General features: G+C 45.7%; 3 non-coding genes and 1 pseudogene across 3 annotated transcripts; all 4 read left to right on the forward strand.

Annotated features, from left to right (window-relative positions):
- The first annotated feature begins 1,466 nt into the window (after window positions 1-1,466).
- LOC130314006 (U2 spliceosomal RNA) lies at window positions 1,467-1,657 on the forward strand. The gene has a single exon (XR_008861776.1). It is a non-coding gene; the product is annotated as a U2 spliceosomal RNA (small nuclear RNA).
- A 2,073-nt stretch (window positions 1,658-3,730) lies between these two features.
- Window positions 3,731-3,921, forward strand: LOC130314008 (U2 spliceosomal RNA). The gene has a single exon (XR_008861777.1). It is a non-coding gene; the product is annotated as a U2 spliceosomal RNA (small nuclear RNA).
- Window positions 3,922-6,006: 2,085 nt separating this feature from the next.
- Window positions 6,007-6,197, forward strand: LOC130314009 (U2 spliceosomal RNA). Its single transcript, XR_008861778.1, has one exon. It is a non-coding gene; the product is annotated as a U2 spliceosomal RNA (small nuclear RNA).
- A 2,078-nt stretch (window positions 6,198-8,275) lies between these two features.
- On the forward strand, window positions 8,276-8,370 carry LOC130314010 (U2 spliceosomal RNA; annotated as a pseudogene; the record flags this gene model as incomplete).

Consider the following 8,370-nt stretch of genomic DNA (forward strand, 5'->3'; position numbering starts at 1 on the left):
TAGACCAAAGTACAGAGGGTTAGGCTATGCTATTGTGCACCTACCTGATGCATCAGAAGGTGCGAGGCCCTTGCTAAATTCTGTGCACAGACTTTGAGATCTATACTTTAGACTGTATCTAAACCTGCTCCAACATGGACTGACATTCTGGCCTACTTTCAGCCGATGCGACTTGTCTGTCGCTGAACAGTCGCTTTTTATGTATTCAGCACCTATGTATAATGTTGTAAAAATGCTCTAGAAGCTAAAGTCGCAGAAATGTCACACATATTTGGCCTGCAACTTTCTGTGCGACAAATTCAGACAGGAAAAATCAGTATAAATCCTTAGAAAATTATCCCCCAGTGTCTCCATCTGCTGGCGGTATTGAATAAGCATTGCTGCACTGATGGGGTATGCATTAGACGAAAAAAAAGAAGAAAAAGAAGAATAATACGCCCAGAAAAGAGGCGAAAAGGAGAAAAACGTAAAAAAACGTGAAAAAAAAGTAAGAGGAAGAGAAGGGAAAAAAAGGTGGAAATGGGTTTAAAAGTGATTTCGGCGGAGAAATATATATATATATATATATATATATATATATATATATATATATACGCGCACACACACACATATATATAAACGTATTCTCCGTTGAGATATTGCAGCCGCTGCTGTGTCCAGGCCCAGGAGCCTTAGCACTGTGCTGTGATGTCACTCAATACCACTGACATCACTAGGTGTAAACAACATCTCTCCTTTGCTGTGTATGTGACTATGGAGCTGTTTGGTGATGTCGTCTATTATGGCCTTCATAGAAGCAACAGGAGATTGTTGCATCCATCTAGAACCCTCAGAACTACAGTGCTATGATGTCACTGACTTCCACAGGCCTTGCAGAGTGTAAACAACAACAACCCAGCTTTGTTGTGTATGTAACCATAGGGATTTGTGATGTCACCTAGAACCTTCACAGCAGCGACAGCTTTATGAGGAGCATCAGCACTGCTCTGCCTGAGCAGAACCATCACCGCCATAGGTTGTCAAATAACCCGGATTTAACCCACACAGGTAAGTCCAATGGGGTGCAGGCATGTCCTCTATGCTTACAGCTTCCCGTGGGTGTTGGTTTGATACCGTTTGGGGACAGCCAAGGAGGCATCTGCAGGCAACAAAGGTAGGTGTGTGCTTGTGTGTGTGTTTCCTATGCAGATCCTAAGCCCAGTGTCACATGCAAGTAGGAGGAGTAAGAAGGGTTCCTGGCAAATCCGGGTTATGGATTGCATTTAAAAAGGCCCCGTGGGAGTGCAATGGGCCCCTGTCTTGCTGCTTAGCAATAATGGTATGGGTTTAGGTTCTGCTGTGTGTACTGGTGGTTGACTGCCCCCCAGCCCAGAGTGTGCATGGAAAATTGTCTGGCAGCCTCCCTGACAGCAAGCAGTGATAGTGCCCATGAAGGGGACCTTGTTGGGCCCGCCCCTTTCACGGTTATCGCTTCTCGGCCTTTTGGCTAAGATCAAGTGTAGTATCTGTTCTTATCAGTTTAATATCTGATACGTCCCCTATCTGGGGACCATATATTAAATGGATTTTTGAGAACGGGGGCCGATTTCGAAGCTTGCTTCCGTCGCCCTATGCATTGACCCGATATGGCAGTATCTTCGGGTACAGTGCACCACCCCCTTACAGGGTTAAAAAGAAAGATTCCTACTTTCATTGCTACCTGCTTGCTGGCTAGCCAGCTAGCCAGCCCTGTGGGCCTTGCTGCTGCAGCCAAAAAACAAAAGGTGGTGCTGCTGCTGCTGCTTCTGCTGCTTCTGCTTGTGTCTGGCCGCTGTTGGAGCGTCCAGGCACAGGACTTCTGCTGCTGCTGACTAAATGGCCTCCTTAATTGGATCATTTGAGTAGCCAGCACACCTGTGCAGGTAGGGCATGACATGATAGGCAGCTGCCTTGATAGCGGGTGGGTGCTGAATGTTCCTAATTGACAAAATAAGATTAATGCTTATGAAGAAATATAAAATCTCATCCCTTCCCCAATATCGCGCCACACCCCTACCCCTTAATTCCCTGGTTGAACTTGATGGACATATGTCTTTTTTCGACCGTACTAACTATGTAACTATGTAACATAACATGGGGGGGGGGGGTCTCCTGGCTGTTCACACAGGTGTGTCATTGCTGTACATTGACCATGCATTGCTTCTGTGGTATTGCAAAGGCAAAGACAAATGCTTCCAGCCATCCATTGCACTAATGGATTGGTCATCAGCTGGCTGTCTATGTCCCGCATCAATATAGACCAAAGTACAGAGGGTTAGGCTATGCTATTGTGCACCTACCTGATGCATCAGAAGGTGCGAGGCCCTTGCTAAATTCTGTGCACAGACTTTGAGATCTATACTTTAGACTGTATCTAAACCTGCTCCAACATGGACTGACATTCTGGCCTACTTTCAGCCGATGCGACTTGTCTGTCGCTGAACAGTCGCTTTTTATGTATTCAGCACCTATGTATAATGTTGTAAAAATGCTCTAGAAGCTAAAGTCGCAGAAATGTCACACATATTTGGCCTGCAACTTTCTGTGCGACAAATTCAGACAGGAAAAATCAGTATAAATCCTTAGAAAATTATCCCCCAGTGTCTCCATCTGCTGGCGGTATTGAATAAGCATTGCTGCACTGATGGGGTATGCATTAGACGAAAAAAAAGAAGAAAAAGAAGAATAATACGCCCAGAAAAGAGGCGAAAAGGAGAAAAACGTAAAAAAACGTGAAAAAAAAGTAAGAGGAAGAGAAGGGAAAAAAAGGTGGAAATGGGTTTAAAAGTGATTTCGGCGGAGAAATATATATATATATATATATATATATATATATATACGCGCACACACACACATATATATAAACGTATTCTCCGTTGAGATATTGCAGCCGCTGCTGTGTCCAGGCCCAGGAGCCTTAGCACTGTGCTGTGATGTCACTCAATACCACTGACATCACTAGGTGTAAACAACATCTCTCCTTTGCTGTGTATGTGACTATGGAGCTGTTTGGTGATGTCGTCTATTATTGCCTTCATAGAAGCAACAGGAGATTGTTGCATCCATCTAGAACCCTCAGAACTACAGTGCTATGATGTCACTGACTTCCACAGGCCTTGCAGAGTGTAAACAACAACAACCCAGCTTTGTTGTGTATGTAACCATAGGGATTTGTGATGTCACCTAGAACCTTCACAGCAGCGACAGCTTTATGAGGAGCATCAGCACTGCTCTGCCTGAGCAGAACCATCACCGCCATAGGTTGTCAAATAACCCGGATTTAACCCACACAGGTAAGTCCAATGGGGTGCAGGCATGTCCTCTATGCTTACAGCTTCCCGTGGGTGTTGGTTTGATACCGTTTGGGGACAGCCAAGGAGGCATCTGCAGGCAACAAAGGTAGGTGTGTGCTTGTGTGTGTGTTTCCTATGCAGATCCTAAGCCCAGTGTCACATGCAAGTAGGAGGAGTAAGAAGGGTTCCTGGCAAATCCGGGTTATGGATTGCATTTAAAAAGGCCCCGTGGGAGTGCAATGGGCCCCTGTCTTGCTGCTTAGCAATAATGGTATGGGTTTAGGTTCTGCTGTGTGTACTGGTGGTTGACTGCCCCCCAGCCCAGAGTGTGCATGGAAAATTGTCTGGCAGCCTCCCTGACAGCAAGCAGTGATAGTGCCCATGAAGGGGACCTTGTTGGGCCCGCCCCTTTCACGGTTATCGCTTCTCGGCCTTTTGGCTAAGATCAAGTGTAGTATCTGTTCTTATCAGTTTAATATCTGATACGTCCCCTATCTGGGGACCATATATTAAATGGATTTTTGAGAACGGGGGCCGATTTCGAAGCTTGCTTCCGTCGCCCTATGCATTGACCCGATATGGCAGTATCTTCGGGTACAGTGCACCACCCCCTTACAGGGTTAAAAAGAAAGATTCCTACTTTCATTGCTACCTGCTTGCTGGCTAGCCAGCTAGCCAGCCCTGTGGGCCTTGCTGCTGCAGCCAAAAAACAAAAGGTGGTGCTGCTGCTGCTGCTTCTGCTGCTTCTGCTTGTGTCTGGCCGCTGTTGGAGCGTCCAGGCACAGGACTTCTGCTGCTGCTGACTAAATGGCCTCCTTAATTGGATCATTTGAGTAGCCAGCACACCTGTGCAGGTAGGGCATGACATGATAGGCAGCTGCCTTGATAGCGGGTGGGTGCTGAATGTTCCTAATTGACAAAATAAGATTAATGCTTATGAAGAAATATAAAATCTCATCCCTTCCCCAATATCGCGCCACACCCCTACCCCTTAATTCCCTGGTTGAACTTGATGGACATATGTCTTTTTTCGACCGTACTAACTATGTAACTATGTAACATAACATGGGGGGGGGGGTCTCCTGGCTGTTCACACAGGGTGTGTCATTGCTGTACATTGACCATGCATTGCTTCTGTGGTATTGCAAAGGCAAAGACAAATGCTTCCAGCCATCCATTGCACTAATGGATTGGTCATCAGCTGGCTGTCTATGTCCCGCATCAATATAGACCAAAGTACAGAGGGTTAGGCTATGCTATTGTGCACCTACCTGATGCATCAGAAGGTGCGAGGCCCTTGCTAAATTCTGTGCACAGACTTTGAGATCTATACTTTAGACTGTATCTAAACCTGCTCCAACATGGACTGACATTCTGGCCTACTTTCAGCCGATGCGACTTGTCTGTCGCTGAACAGTCGCTTTTATGTATTCAGCACCTATGTATAATGTTGTAAAAATGCTCTAGAAGCTAAAGTCGCAGAAATGTCACACATATTTGGCCTGCAACTTTCTGTGCGACAAATTCAGACAGGAAAAATCAGTATAAATCCTTAGAAAATTATCCCCCAGTGTCTCCATCTGCTGGCGGTATTGAATAAGCATTGCTGCACTGATGGGGTATGCATTAGACGAAAAAAAAGAAGAAAAAGAAGAATAATACGCCCAGAAAAGAGGCGAAAAGGAGAAAAACGTAAAAAAACGTGAAAAAAAAGTAAGAGGAAGAGAAGGGAAAAAAAGGTGGAAATGGGTTTAAAAGTGATTTCGGCGGAGAAATATATATATATATATATATATATATATATATATATATATATATATATACGCGCACACACACACATATATATAAACGTATTCTCCGTTGAGATATTGCAGCCGCTGCTGTGTCCAGGCCCAGGAGCCTTAGCACTGTGCTGTGATGTCACTCAATACCACTGACATCACTAGGTGTAAACAACATCTCTCCTTTGCTGTGTATGTGACTATGGAGCTGTTTGGTGATGTCGTCTATTATGGCCTTCATAGAAGCAACAGGAGATTGTTGCATCCATCTAGAACCCTCAGAACTACAGTGCTATGATGTCACTGACTTCCACAGGCCTTGCAGAGTGTAAACAACAACAACCCAGCTTTGTTGTGTATGTAACCATAGGGATTTGTGATGTCACCTAGAACCTTCACAGCAGCGACAGCTTTATGAGGAGCATCAGCACTGCTCTGCCTGAGCAGAACCATCACCGCCATAGGTTGTCAAATAACCCGGATTTAACCCACACAGGTAAGTCCAATGGGGTGCAGGCATGTCCTCTATGCTTACAGCTTCCCGTGGGTGTTGGTTTGATACCGTTTGGGACAGCCAAGGAGGCATCTGCAGGCAACAAAGGTAGGTGTGTGCTTGTGTGTGTGTTTCCTATGCAGATCCTAAGCCCAGTGTCACATGCAAGTAGGAGGAGTAAGAAGGGTTCCTGGCAAATCCGGGTTATGGATTGCATTTAAAAAGGCCCCGTGGGAGTGCAATGGGCCCCTGTCTTGCTGCTTAGCAATAATGGTATGGGTTTAGGTTCTGCTGTGTGTACTGGTGGTTGACTGCCCCCCAGCCCAGAGTGTGCATGGAAAATTGTCTGGCAGCCTCCCTGACAGCAAGCAGTGATAGTGCCCATGAAGGGGACCTTGTTGGGCCCGCCCCTTTCACGGTTATCGCTTCTCGGCCTTTTGGCTAAGATCAAGTGTAGTATCTGTTCTTATCAGTTTAATATCTGATACGTCCCCTATCTGGGGACCATATATTAAATGGATTTTTGAGAACGGGGGCCGATTTCGAAGCTTGCTTCCGTCGCCCTATGCATTGACCCGATATGGCAGTATCTTCGGGTACAGTGCACCACCCCCTTACAGGGTTAAAAAGAAAGATTCCTACTTTCATTGCTACCTGCTTGCTGGCTAGCCAGCTAGCCAGCCCTGTGGGCCTTGCTGCTGCAGCCAAAAAACAAAAGGTGGTGCTGCTGCTGCTGCTTCTGCTGCTTCTGCTTGTGTCTGGCCGCTGTTGGAGCGTCCAGGCACAGGACTTCTGCTGCTGCTGACTAAATGGCCTCCTTAATTGGATCATTTGAGTAGCCAGCACACCTGTGCAGGTAGGGCATGACATGATAGGCAGCTGCCTTGATAGCGGGTGGGTGCTGAATGTTCCTAATTGACAAAATAAGATTAATGCTTATGAAGAAATATAAAATCTCATCCCTTCCCCAATATCGCGCCACACCCCTACCCCTTAATTCCCTGGTTGAACTTGATGGACATATGTCTTTTTTCGACCGTACTAACTATGTAACTATGTAACATAACATGGGGGGGGGGGTCTCCTGGCTGTTCACACAGGTGTGTCATTGCTGTACATTGACCATGCATTGCTTCTGTGGTATTGCAAAGGCAAAGACAAATGCTTCCAGCCATCCATTGCACTAATGGATTGGTCATCAGCTGGCTGTCTATGTCCCGCATCAATATAGACCAAAGTACAGAGGGTTAGGCTATGCTATTGTGCACCTACCTGATGCATCAGAAGGTGCGAGGCCCTTGCTAAATTCTGTGCACAGACTTTGAGATCTATACTTTAGACTGTATCTAAACCTGCTCCAACATGGACTGACATTCTGGCCTACTTTCAGCCGATGCGACTTGTCTGTCGCTGAACAGTCGCTTTTTATGTATTCAGCACCTATGTATAATGTTGTAAAAATGCTCTAGAAGCTAAAGTCGCAGAAATGTCACACATATTTGGCCTGCAACTTTCTGTGCGACAAATTCAGACAGGAAAAATCAGTATAAATCCTTAGAAAATTATCCCCCAGTGTCTCCATCTGCTGGCGGTATTGAATAAGCATTGCTGCACTGATGGGGTATGCATTAGACGAAAAAAAAGAAGAAAAAGAAGAATAATACGCCCAGAAAAGAGGCGAAAAGGAGAAAAACGTAAAAAAACGTGAAAAAAAAGTAAGAGGAAGAGAAGGGAAAAAAAGGTGGAAATGGGTTTAAAAGTGATTTCGGCGGAGAAATATATATATATATATATATATATATATATATATATATATACGCGCACACACACACATATATATAAACGTATTCTCCGTTGAGATATTGCAGCCGCTGCTGTGTCCAGGCCCAGGAGCCTTAGCACTGTGCTGTGATGTCACTCAATACCACTGACATCACTAGGTGTAAACAACATCTCTCCTTTGCTGTGTATGTGACTATGGAGCTGTTTGGTGATGTCGTCTATTATGGCCTTCATAGAAGCAACAGGAGATTGTTGCATCCATCTAGAACCCTCAGAACTACAGTGCTATGATGTCACTGACTTCCACAGGCCTTGCAGAGTGTAAACAACAACAACCCAGCTTTGTTGTGTATGTAACCATAGGGATTTGTGATGTCACCTAGAACCTTCACAGCAGCGACAGCTTTATGAGGAGCATCAGCACTGCTCTGCCTGAGCAGAACCATCACCGCCATAGGTTGTCAAATAACCCGGATTTAACCCACACAGGTAAGTCCAATGGGGTGCAGGCATGTCCTCTATGCTTACAGCTTCCCGTGGGTGTTGGTTTGATACCGTTTGGGGACAGCCAAGGAGGCATCTGCAGGCAACAAAGGTAGGTGTGTGCTTGTGTGTGTGTTTCCTATGCAGATCCTAAGCCCAGTGTCACATGCAAGTAGGAGGAGTAAGAAGGGTTCCTGGCAAATCCGGGTTATGGATTGCATTTAAAAAGGCCCCGTGGGAGTGCAATGGGCCCCTGTCTTGCTGCTTAGCAATAATGGTATGGGTTTAGGTTCTGCTGTGTGTACTGGTGGTTGACTGCCCCCCAGCCCAGAGTGTGCATGGAAAATTGTCTGGCAGCCTCCCTGACAGCAAGCAGTGATAGTGCCCATGAAGGGGACCTTGTTGGGCCCGCCCCTTTCACGGTTATCGCTTCTCGGCCTTTTGGCTAAGATCAAGTGTAGTATCTGTTCTTATCAGTTTAATATCTGATACGTCCCCTATCTGGGGACCATATATTAAA

The sequence above is a fragment of the Hyla sarda genome, unplaced genomic scaffold (genome assembly GCF_029499605.1).
Source record: "Hyla sarda isolate aHylSar1 unplaced genomic scaffold, aHylSar1.hap1 scaffold_1800, whole genome shotgun sequence".
Taxonomy (NCBI): domain Eukaryota; kingdom Metazoa; phylum Chordata; class Amphibia; order Anura; family Hylidae; genus Hyla; species Hyla sarda.